We start from the raw sequence: 13,552 nt of genomic DNA, 5'->3' as shown, positions 1-13,552 counted from the left end.
AACCCAAATTCATTGAGGTGACAAATAAAACATAATGCATGTTTGTTAGCAATTTGCATAACTATATGTACATATATGTACATAAAACTGTAGACAGCATATACAGTATATATGCATATACATCAGCTTCGTTATCAATTAATCCAGATTATAGTACAATATAGGCAAACTATCTGTCATGATCGCTGCTGCAGCAGGTATTGCTGGAAATAGTAGTGCTGCAGCTCAGGCAGTTCTGATATCTTTCCATGCAAACTGCATAGCTTTGTCTGCCTTTCCCTGCTGTCAGCCTGTGACTGATTATCATTCACCTGTGTGGGAATCTGCATGTCTGCTCCCATTGGATGACCTCAGTATAAAGATCTGCTTCCTGCAGGGTTTCCACGGGTTTTCATAGCTTCAGTTTAAGCCTGTCTTGCTGTCGCTTCAGCCCCCGATCGTGTGTCTTGTTCTAAAGATACTTTGCTGGTCTTTGCATCATATATTGGTTCATTGCCAATATATATGCATACCAGCACGTTTATTATTTTCCTTGTATTCGTGTTACGTTGATACATCAGTGTCGCTGATGTATACGTACACGAACTGTTTATATCCTGTGTGCAGTTAGTCAGTTTTCCAGCACGTTTTGGTAGGTTGCGCGTACCGTGATCACCCGTGCTGAGGTAGTTACCCTGCTCCTGGTTCTGTTTGTGGATTGCGTTCATCTCTGCGAAGAGATAACGAATCCTTCTGAATCCTGTTCTGTTACCGTTTGTGGATTGCGTTCATCTCTGCAAAGAGATAACGAATCCTTCTGAATCCTGTTCTGTTACCATTTGTGGATTGCGTTCATCTCTGCGAAGAGATAGAGAATCCTTCTGAGTCCTGTTCCCTGTATTGCTCCAGTCTAAGTCAGTGTTCCTGCTTATGTCATATATATATATATAAAGATACTCCTTGAAAAAGATTATAAAAACATACTGGCCAGCCTCCATGTTCGCTGCACACTTTTTTGGCAGTTGGACAGAGCAAATGCAATTCACTAAGTGCTTTTGAAAATAAATAAATCCCTGAGAATCCCCCATGAAGAGATGGACTAGTCCAAAACCTGTCGGTTCTGTCAGAATTCTACTACTTACTGTAAGTGACAGCAACATAGGAGAAAAGTAATTTATGGCTCATTTTACTCTGAAAGAAACGTAATTCTTATTTGTATACGTTTATATATATTTTAAATTTTCGCACCAGTGTTCCTTTAATACAAAGCCTGCATGCAGCTAGTTAGAATAATGTGATCAGTTACAATGCAGTACTGTGAACAGACCCATAGAATTACATGGGGAGTGAATTGACATGAAGAATTGTTTAGCAATGCAACTAAGCACTGTAAACAAGGCCTTAAGGTATACAGTGTACAGTATATAATATACAATAACCCAAATTCATTGAGGTGACAAATAAAACATAATGCATGTTTGTTAGCAATTTGCATAACTATATGTACATATATGTACATAAAACTGTAGACAGCATATACAGTATATATGCATATACATCAGCTTCGTTATCAATTAATCCAGATTATAGTACAATATAGGCAAACTATCTGTCATGATCGCTGCTGCAGCAGGTATTGCTGGAAATAGTAGTGCTGCAGCTCAGGCAGTTCTGATATCTTTCCATGCAAACTGCATAGCTTTGTCTGCCTTTCCCTGCTGTCAGCCTGTGACTGATTATCATTCACCTGTGTGGGAATCTGCATGTCTGCTCCCATTGGATGACCTCAGTATAAAGATCTGCTTCCTGCAGGGTTTCCACGGGTTTTCATAGCTTCAGTTTAAGCCTGTCTTGCTGTCGCTTCAGCCCCCGATCGTGTGTCTTGTTCTAAAGATACTTTGCTGGTCTTTGCATCATATATTGGTTCATTGCCAATATATATGCATACCAGCACGTTTATTATTTTCCTTGTATTCGTGTTACGTTGATACATCAGTGTCGCTGATGTATACGTACACGAACTGTTTATATCCTGTGTGCAGTTAGTCAGTTTTCCAGCACGTTTTGGTAGGTTGCGCGTACCGTGATCACCCGTGCTGAGGTAGTTACCCTGCTCCTGGTTCTGTTTGTGGATTGCGTTCATCTCTGCGAAGAGATAACGAATCCTTCTGAATCCTGTTCTGTTACCGTTTGTGGATTGCGTTCATCTCTGCAAAGAGATAACGAATCCTTCTGAATCCTGTTCTGTTACCATTTGTGGATTGCGTTCATCTCTGCGAAGAGATAGCGAATCCTTCTGAGTCCTGTTCCCTGTATTGCTCCAGTCTAAGTCAGTGTTCCTGCTTATGTCATATATCGGTTCATTGCCGATATATACATATGTTAGTCAGACGTTACAAATAGTTTCATTGATAGCTGTAATTGTAATACGCTAGGAAAACATACTTATTGTATATTTATCTGTGTTACGTTCATCTATCTCGATCCTGCTATTTCCTGACTATCCTGTCCTGTCTTTGTGAGGCACGCCATCGCTGCAACGCATTGGCTGCCTCATTCCAGTCTGTCTTGTTGTGGACGCTTGCTGTCACTAAGTAGCGGCTAGCTAGCAAGCGTTCATTCTGTCTACCTGTCCTGATCTCCTCAGTTCTGGTTTATGCGCTCAGCGCTACCTTGCGCTGAGACGTTATAGCAAAAGTCTGCACCGGCTCTGTGCGCCACAATCTCCTATTGGAGTCGGTCCTCCCCTCCACTATACTAGGGATAGCCTGTTTCCTTGTGCTAGTGTGTGTACCTCCTCCACGTCAGCTCATGCGTTGCATGCTGACTGTGGAGAATACACCACCAAGCCTTACATTATGAAAACCCCATTACCAATCCCCATTGTGGGGGGGATTCCCAGAAAGTATGACACTGTTAATTATGGTTCCTGTTCCTTTAAGAAATTTGAAGAACTTAACTCTGAAACAGAAAATGAGTTTTTCTCTGAATGTGCCAGGTTCCTGGCCAATCCCGATCTCCAAGCGACTCCTGTTTCAACCTGGGCACTCCAATTAAGTTATATTCTGTTTTAGGCCTCTTGCACACTGCACGCGTTTCAGATTCAGATTCCGCTTTTTAATCTGTTTTTACATCCGATTCCGATTCAGATTTTTAATCTTAACTGCATGCTGCGTTTTTTGATCCGTTTTTCTGTTGAATGTATTCAAGAAAAATCGGAAACGGAATCGGAATCGGAATCGGAAACGGAATCGGAATCGGAAAACGGATTTGCAGTGTGCAGGGAGCCTAAAGGGGAATTATTTCAGTGGGCATTTGATGTTCTCAATCATTCCGATTTGAAAGAGAGACCGCTGGAATTTCTAGCGTTTGTGATCCATAACTGGTTGCGCATAGATCCATTGCCTTTTCCTCTAAATGAACTCCTGGCAGCAGGCCAATCAGCTTCTCCTTCAATTGCTTGCAAAAATGATCAGCAAGCAGAAAGTGTTACTGATAATTTTCCTGCAGCCTTGAATAAATCACCAAAAACAGCAGGGTCTAAGGCAAAACGCAAACGTTCTAAGAAACGTGTCCGATCTGCAGAGTCGTTATCCTTAGCGACTGAGACCTATAATGAGATTCTGCCATTAACAGATAATGAAATGCAATTGTCTTTCAGGGGAGTTAAATGGACTTATGAAACTACTAATGAACTTTCATCACTGGCTAGGGAAAATAAAGATTTTTGTTTAAAAGAATTATCTGAGTATGATTATGAGGAGATATTACAGAGTATTGAACAAATCAACTTATTTGTGAAGCAAGGAAAGTTTGCATACACTACAGTTCAGCACTTGCTACAGGTATTGGAGATTCTTAAGAATAAGGAATCTGCCAATCACCTGCTAATTAACCCAATATATGTCCCTGCCACAATCATATCTGCAAACTGTGATCTGCCTGTTAAGTATGCTTGCAATCCTCCATTTGAGAAAGGAGAGATGGAAGCTCTGGTCAATGAATGGAAGAATGATTCAAGTTCATTTTGTCAATTTTACAGTGCAAAAAGTGAATTAGTATTGAATGCATGCATTAAGTCTGCCTATAACCTAATAAAAACTGGTGTGTGTGGGTATGACTTTGTGGCTCCATTGATTGATGTGTGGGAACTGATTTTGGATGATTTTTATGTGACTCCGAATTCGCAAATATGGCGTTCTGACCCGCCTGCTTCAGCACCTTTCGCTGATTCAGCAGGTGATTCGGAGCTCTTTTTGTGTGAAATTGAAGTTCCTGCAATTCCACCCTGTACCATGGATAACTCAGTGTTACTTCCCAGTAAAACAGAAGCCACTGATACTTTCTTAACCTTGCCCTGCACAAATTTCTCAGCAGAGAATCCAGAGGTCCTGCTGACTTCCGAGTCCAGTCTAGCCAGTACTCATGAGTCTTTGTTCAGTGAAACAGACACCAGAAAAATCTTGCCTGCCTCTGCAAACACTTCTGCAGAAATTACCTGTGTTAATAAAGTTCAACTCCCGTCTGATCCAGCAGATGCCAATAGATGCACTACATCAGTTTCCGAATCCCAGCAAACCTGTCTAGAAACCTCAGAACCCCAGCATCTGAATTTTCCAATTTTACAAATGAATGGTGATTCAGATGCGCAAACATTGTGTCTTGATCTTCCTGTTTCTACACCTCGCTCTAGTTTCGTGAATAGCTCAGAGCATCTGCTATGTGAACCTGAAATCGCAGAATTGTTACCTTGTTCAGAAAATGTTCCAGTGAATTTGCCCTGTATCATGAATAGCTCAGAGCATCTGCGATGTGAACCTGAAGTCGCAGAATTATTACCTTGTTCAGAAAATGTTCCAGTAAATTTGCCCTGTACCATGAATTGTGCAGTAGACCTCTCCAATGAAACTCAGGTCACAGAATCATTATGCTGTCCAGCAGGTGCTTCCATGGTTTTGCCCTGCAATATGGACTGTTCAGTGATCCTGTCCAGTGAAGCTGTGGTCACAGAGTCTTATGCTTCACCCAGTACTTTGGATACTTCAAACCCTCTAGCAGAGGAGTCTGAGGCACTGCTTACCTCAGTTGGTGTTGCAGTAATATTCACTTGTCTAGCAGCTGTTTTGGAATTACAGTCTGCTCTAATAAAACTTGATGAATTTCTGCCCAGCGAAGCAGAAGCCATTGAAATATTGTCCTCGTCAGCAAGTGTGTTAGATACCTTGCCCTGTACACAGTCTGATTTAACCAATGTTGTTGAGTCCCTCTCCAGTGTTGTAACAGCCGAGGAACTCCAGCCCTGTCCTCTGAATGTTTCAAAAGTTTTGCCCTGTAACATGGATAATTCTGATTCTCTGGTCAAAATAATAGAAATCTCAGAATTTCAGTCCGGTCTAATGAGTGTTCCTGAAACCCAGCCCTGTATCCTGAAAGATTCTGGTTCTCTGGCCGCTGTGGCAGAGGTTCCAGAGTCCCCTTCCTGTCCAGGGAATTCCTCAGTTTTGCCTAGTCCAGTGGGGGCTGCTGCAATACTGACTTGTTCTGCAGCGCCTCATGAGCTCCAATCCAGTGTATTAGATGAGTCTCTGTCCAGTCCAGAGGTAGTTGTGGAGTCCCTATCTGGTTCAGTGCATACATCAGAAGATTTGTCCTGTCTTGTTAGTGCCCCTGAATCTGATTTGTTACTGACTTTGCTGGAATCAGCGACATCTAAGTCTGATCCTGCATTCTCGTGTAAAAGTCCAGTAGTTGCGAAGTCTAGTCATGATGATTTTTTTTTTGGCCAGTCCTGGTTTTGGTCCTGTCTTGGCTGACCCTGAGGCTCACAGTTCCTTGACATGCCCAGAGGTTTCTCTTGTGCCAGTGTGCCCAGATGTTCTTTGTGTGCCAGAATGCCCAAATGTGTCTAAGGTGTTAGCGTGCTCTGATGCTTCCTTAGTGGGAACATGTTCTGATGTTGCCAGTCTGCCTGCATGCCCAGAGATGGTTCTGGTCCCTGAAAGCCCTGATCTTGATGGTTGTCCTTGTGGCCCTGACTCGGGAATTGCCCTAGGTTCCATAGGGGTTCTTGATAGTTCTCCATGTGAGCCTAAGGGGCGTTCTGACCTATGGGGATCTCTTTGGAGCTTCAAGGTGTTCTGGGAGGTCTCTGAGAAAACTTGTCCTGGTGCCTTGGACTGGTTCAACAGTAGGTTTTGTGTTGGTAAAGACAGTCCCGGTGGGCATTGCAAAGGCTTTGGCGTTTTTGAACGGTTCCTGGAAGGCGGTGGGTATCGCTCAGGGAGTTTCAGAGGGCTTTCTTCTGGAAATCATGGTTCTGATGGGTGTCACACTGGGGCTTGTAGTACTGATGGGCATGGTTCTGTAGGTTCTGGTTCTGATGGGTCCAGTCTTGTGGGGACTGATTCTGGAATTCGGTCTTGCCGGGCTGTCCCGGTCATCATGAATTATCAGTCAGACTGTTTTGTTGGGAATTTCAGGTTTAAAAAGCGTCTGGAATCCGCTTTTAAGGGCGGGGGTACTGTCATGATCGCTGCTGCAGCAGGTATTGCTAGAAATAGTAGTGCTGCAGCTCGGGCAGTTCTGATATCTTTCCATGCAAACTGCATAGCTTTGTCTGCCTTTCCCTGCTGTCAGCCTGTGACCGATTATCATTCACCTGTGTGGGAATCTGCATGTCTGCTCCCATTGGATGACCTCAGTATAAAGATCTGCTTCCTGCAGGGTTTCCTCGGGTTTTCATAGCTTCAGTTTAAGCCTGTCTTGCTGTCGCTTCAGCCCCCGATCGTGTTTCTTGTTCTAAAGATACTTTGCTGGTCTTTGCATCATATATTGGTTCATTGCCAATATATATGCATACCAGCACGTTTATTATTTTCCTTGTATTCGTGTTACGTTGATACATCAGTGTCGCTGATGTATACGTACACGAACTGTTTATATCCTGTGTGCAGTTAGTCAGTTTTCCAGCACGTTTTGGTAGGTTGCGCGTACCGTGATCACCCGTGCTGAGGTAGTTACCCTGCTCCTGGTTCTGTTTGTGGATTGCGTTCATCTATGCGAAGAGATAACGAATCCTTCTGAATCCTGTTCTGTTACCGTTTGTGGATTGCGTTCATCTCTGCAAAGAGATAACGAATCCTTCTGAATTCTGTTCTGTTACCATTTGTGGATTGCGTTCATCTCTGCGAAGAGATAGCGAATCCTTCTGAGTCCTGTTCCCTGTATTGCTCCAGTCTAAGTCAGTGTTCCTGCTTATGTCATATATCGGTTCATTGCCGATATATACATATGTTAGTCAGACGTTACAAATAGTTTCATTGATAGCTGTAATTGTAATACGCTAGGAAAACATACTTATTGTATATTTATCTGTGTTACGTTCATCTATCTCGATCCTGCTATTTCCTGACTATCCTGTCCTGTCTTTGTGAGGCACGCCATCGCTGCAACGCATTGGCTGCCTCATTCCAGTCTGTCTTGTTGTGGACGCTTGCTGTCACTAAGTAGCGGCTAGCTAGCAAGCGTTCATTCTGTCTACCTGTCCTGATCTCCTCAGTTCTGGTTTATGCGCTCAGCGCTACCTTGCGCTGAGACGTTATAGCAAAAGTCTGCACCGGCTCTGTGCGCCACAATCTCCTATTGGAGTCGGTCCTCCCCTCCACTATACTAGGGATAGCCTGTTTCCTTGTGCTAGTGTGTGTACCTCCTCCACGTCAGCTCATGCGTTGCATGCTGACTGTGGAGAATACACCACCAAGCCTTACACTATCCCACTTAAATTCATAGTAATAGATATTCCCTGCAGGGACATGTGTAGCTGCCAGTGCATGCAAACCTGAATTGATCTTCCAAAAAGTATATATTTGCTTAATAACCTATACATTAATAAGCCAATAAATTAATTAGTATACAGGTATGCATCAAAAGCATTCATGCATAAAAAAATGTTCTAATATAAAGAATGATGGTAGAGATTAATTAGGTGTCTGTGTGAAAACAAAAGGGTGGAACTATGCTCACAGAGCTTACTTCAGGTGCGTAAGGTATCTAGTTAATTGTGCAAAATTCATTGGGAAGTGCCAAGTGCCTGAGTAGAATAGTTATATAAAGGACAACTGTATTGAGAGAGATATGGAGGCTGCCATATGTATTTCCTTTTAAGCAATACCAGTTGCCTGGCTGTGTTGCTGAACCTCTGCCTCCAATACTTTAAACCATAGCCCCTGAACAAGCATGCAGCAGATCAGGTGTTTCTGACATTGTCAGATCTGACAAGATTAGCTGCATGCTTGTTTCTGGTGTTATCCAGACACTGCTGCAGACAAAGAGATAAGCAGGATAGCCAGGCAACCTGTATTCTTTAAAAGGAAACACATATGGCAGCCTCCATATTCTTTTCACTTCAGTGGTCATTTAATGAGGGATCAATGTACTAAGTGCAATAGTGTCTCTGTTATTGGGAGGTTATATAGGGATAAAAATAAGCAATACTCTAAAGTGCAATGGTGTCTCAGAGAATAATAACATGCACTAGCGCAAGGATAGATATGTGTAAGCATTGCTGTATAGAAGAGCCATAGCTAGTCAGGCGTCTTCAGGTAGCATGTGAAGCTGCCTGAAGTCATACCAGAGGCGCTGTGCAAGGCGTGTATAAACAGGCGGCGTATGAAGCTGTCTGCTTGTGCTGACATTAATCTTGCATACCTCTTATCCGAAATCTGGTAGACTTGAGCGTCTCAATGACTGCCCGGCCCATCATTTCCCTCTTAAATAATGGCTCCAGGTGCTTGGCTGGGGCCGGCTTAGGGGCAAAGAAGGGGGCAGGGTTAGCCATGATTGGTGCTTATGAATGAGCTGACGTGTCTCTCAGCCATGAACCAGCCATGTTTGTGAAGACAGGGCTGTTTATTACTTTATTGTGACAAGAGCAATAGAAAAAGATGTTAAATCCATATTAAATAAATGTATATTAAATCCATATTAAATAAATGTATATAAGATAAGCTATCTTTTATTATTAAAACATCACAAATATTGAAAGCAATATGCATAAAAAAGTGGCAAAAACACCAATACAGTAAACTAGTATACTGTATAGGTAACCAGGATTAATATAAATGGAAAAGGGATAAAAGGTGATAGGAGATATATTTTGGTTTAAAGGACAACTATCAAAGTTAACTAACATTCTAAATGCCACAAACATTTCCAATAATTACTAGCAAATAGCAACCAAAAGGCTTTTTTTCATCTTTTCATTTCTTATGAAAAGAAAATATGGCATTTACAAAGAACTGTTTTCACTGTGGGCATTACTATGGAGGACTGTGTCTAGCACATCCAGCATACAGAAACTATCTTCACTGGCTCTAATACTGTGAGTAAAATGTGTTCAGAATGATAGAAAGCAGAAATATAGCTTTAAATGTGTGTAAATATTCATCAGCTACAGCTCTGTCTGTGTGTTCCTGTCTCTCTCTCTCTCTCCCTCTCTCTCTGCTTCACAGTGTAAAGTATACAGTTTACAGCCAGGTTACAGTATAGCTCTGTCTATTTCTAATGCCAACACAAATTGTTACAAACAGTTGGGTTTTTTCACAGCATTTTTTTTTCACACAGGCTGTGCTTAGAGACCTCTGAAAAGCTTTCTAGTGTTGCTGGCTAAAATCTCTATGAAGTATGTGGGGTTTACAGAAGAACAGTTTCTTTGATAGTTGTTCTTTAAGGGAAATATATTGTTAATTTAAGAAGAGATCCATGGGGGGGGGGGGGGATAATAAAAAAATCACTTGAATGCATTAATTTGGTTCTAAGATGTACAGAAAAAAGCTGTAAAAGCTAAGATTTTATTAATACCGTATATACTCGAAGATAAGCCGGCCCGCGTATAAGCCGACCCCCCAAACTTTTACCTGAAAAACCAGGAAAAAATGATTGACCCGCATATAAGCCGGGGGTAGGAAATGCTGGATTGGGGCAGATGGAGATGATCTGATCGGATCATTATATTTGTAATGTATTTGTAATACAATGACATTTTATCTGATTGGATTCATATTAGCTGTAACAAAGAAACGTTTTTTTATTTAAAGATTACTGTATTATGCTGTAATGCTTATGCTGTTGTGTATCCCCCCCGAGTGTCTCCACAGATGTGTGCATAGTAAAGCGGCTTCATTTGCTTACCGCTGAGCCGCTGACATTCCTCCGTAACTGAAGTCCATAAAGGTCTCGTCTCCATGATACTTGCGTCACACAAGGCGCCACTAGAAGGCGTCATAGAGACCTCTATGGACTTCAGTTACAGAGGAATGTCGGCAGCTTAGCGGTAAGCAAATTAAGCCGCTTAACTATGCACACATCTGCGGAGACACTGGCCGGGGGGGCGGGGAGAGACACAGCGGACACATCAAAGAGTCGGACATTTATGTCTGGCCGCGCTAGGGGGATAACACGGCCACCTGCTTGAATGTGCAGCACTAACAGCACTAAACAGTGAGCACATGACTGGCGGGGATCACGCGCCCATTGTTGCCTAGCTTTTTATTTTACATTGCGGTGGGTGCTTCACTGGGGGGATCACTACATACATGACTCACATACAAGCCGACCCCTCCAACTTTTGGGTCACTTTTTGGGGGTAAAAAATATGGCTTGTATGCAAGTATATACGGTAAATATATTGTGTTTCAGAAGTTGCTGGAAAGAACAAAGAGAAAAAAGCTAAGCAACAGTTCAACCTCTTTCTGTAAAAAGACCCACTAAAACGAAAATGAATAAAAACGAATCAAACTGTATAGAAAAAAAGCAATAAGAACATTACCGTTATATAAAAAGTACAAATGTAAGCCAATGAAAAAGCTTAATTCTATCATAGGGCATCTGTAAATTCTCCTACCAACTGAGTTTGAATGACACAGTAAAAAAAGGGTGACGAGACCGCTACCACTCACCACAAATGGGCAGTGCTGAATCAAGGCAGGCCAAACCCAGTGGTAGAAATTCTTCAAGGAAGGAAATGCACACCATGCCATGTTTGAACACTTTATTAGCGGACGGTGTGGTGCGGATCTCCTCACTTGAAGAGATTGAATGAGTTGAAACAGCTAATAGGAGGAAACATGCAGGTGTTTGCAGGTTGAAGGGATCCCTTTAACTTTGCACAGGAGTACTGCATGTACTTTTTAAATATGACCTAATCACTGCATCATGGGGAGTACTGCGTCAATGCTACATCAAAGTGGGTAGTCTCAGCTGCATTTACTTAAATTCTCACTGTTATATCCATAGCAACAGACATTTCATATAATATAAAAATAGTTTTCTTCACCATTTAAAAAAATTAGGAAGAAAATATAACAATGCAGAAAAACAGCATAATTTGTGATGAGACACTGCATCGTGATGAAACAGAATCTGATTGTTTATTATTGCTTTAACCAGGTTGTTTACCTTATATTTTTCCATTGTGCCTGTCGGCTCATCTATGGTCTACAGCTAAGGCATAAGGCACAAGTTAAGGTGAAAGCCAGCGTAAGATGGCTTGCTAAATTCCAGGCATATCTTTCAGTATTGTAAAACATGAACCGATGTGTACCTACCTATTGGAGGTTCATTGAAGTTCCCATTCTGTGCAATTTTTTTTTCATTTGCAATACACGTGGGGAAAAATGTTAGGAAGCTTGCAAAACATTTTTGGACACCACATGAGTTCTATTTTTTTTTTTTTTCTACACTGGGCTGTTGTAGATAATCACTGCAGATAATGCACTCTGTTCCAGAGGTGCCAAAAGGATAAAATATAACACAGTAACTGTCAAAATATAAATAGTGCATCTAACTAATCCTGCAAGGGAACTGCTAGTACCTACGTATGTACCATGCAAACACACCAGCAAGCAGGGCCGGATTTGGGGAAAGGCCTCCAAGGCCAGTTCCTAGGGCGCCAGAATCTACCGGAATCCCAGGGGCGGGTGGTGACAGGTTGACTGCACCTGTCCGTCGCCAGCCCTGAGAGGAGCCACTTGGTTAGCCCACAGCTGCCCCTTCACTATGCCGGCTTAGAGTGATGCACGCGGGTGGAGCGAGCAAGCGAGCAAGGCAGGCTGTCTACTGTGGCCAGCCAGGCAGCATTGTGCAGCCAGCTTCCTGTTAATGGCCAGTGGCCGCATCACTTTGCGCAGCGCCCCTCTCTCCCCCCTTCTCCCCCTGCATATTCCCGCAAAGTAGCAGTAGAGAAAGTAACTTTACCTCTCCAGGATTCCAGCGCCGAAGCTTCCTGTGTCCCGCTGCCGCTGAGGCTTCTTTCTCCAGCCAGCGTCTCTCCCATGTGACTCGCCGGCAGGTTACCAGCGAGTCACAAGATGGGAATCTCCAACAAGAGAGAGGCGCCCAGCGGCACACAGGAAGCTTCGGTGCTGGAAGCCTGGAGAGGTAAAGTGACTTTCTCTACTGCTACTTTGCGGGTACGTGCGAGGGGAGGATCAGGGAGGGAGAGGGACAGAAGACAAGGACTGGCTCCTGGTCTCTGGGGGGTGGGGGTGAGAGAATGGACATGGTGGGAGGTCGGACAACATTCGCCCCTGACTACCTATACTAAGGGGTGGGGGGCAGCAGCACCTCACTACTTATACTGGGGGGAGGGGGCAGCACCTGACTACCTATACTAAGGGGGGGAGCAGCAGCACCTCACTACTTATACTGGGGGAGGGGGCAGCACCTGACTACCTATACTAAGGGGGGGGGGCAGCAGCACCTCACTACTTATACTGGGGGGAGGGGGCTGCACCTGACTACCTATACTAAGGGGGGGCAGCAGCACCTCACTACTTATACTGGGGGAGGGGGCAGCACCTGACTACCTATACTAAGGGGGGGGCAGCAGCACCTCACTACTTATACTGGGGGAGGGGGCAGCACCTGACTACCTATACTAAGGGGGGCAGCAGCACCTCACTACTTATACTGGGGGAGGGGGCAGCACCTGACTACCTATACTAAGGGGGGGGGGCAGCAGCACCTCACTACTTATACTGGGGGGAGGGGGCAGCACCTGACTACCTATACTAAGGGGGGGGGGGCAGCAGCACCTCACTACTTATACTGGGGGAGGGGGCGGCACCTGACTACCTATACTAAGGGGGGGCAGCAGCACCTCACTACTTATACTGGGGGAGGGGGCAGCACCTGACTACCTATACTAAGGGGGGCAGCAGCACCTCACTACTTATACTGGGGGAGGGGGCAACACCTGACTACCTATACTAAGGGGGGGGGCAGCAGCACCTCACTACTTATACTGGGGGGAGGGGGCAGCACCTGACTACCTATACTAAGGGGGGGGGGCAGCAGCACCTCACTACTTATACTGGGGGAGGGGGCAGCACCTGACTACCTATACTAAGGGGGGGGGCAGCAGCACCTCACTACTTATACTGGGGGAGGGGGCAGCACCTGACTACCTATACTAAAGGAAGGGGGGCAGCACCTCACTACTTATACTGGGGGGAGAGGGCAGCACCTGACTACCTATACTAAGGGGGGGGGCAGCAGCACCTCACTACTTATACTG

The sequence above is a fragment of the Hyperolius riggenbachi genome, chromosome 9, assembly GCF_040937935.1.
Source record: "Hyperolius riggenbachi isolate aHypRig1 chromosome 9, aHypRig1.pri, whole genome shotgun sequence".
Classification (NCBI taxonomy): domain Eukaryota; kingdom Metazoa; phylum Chordata; class Amphibia; order Anura; family Hyperoliidae; genus Hyperolius; species Hyperolius riggenbachi.
Note: the sequence above shows the minus strand (reverse complement) of the source record.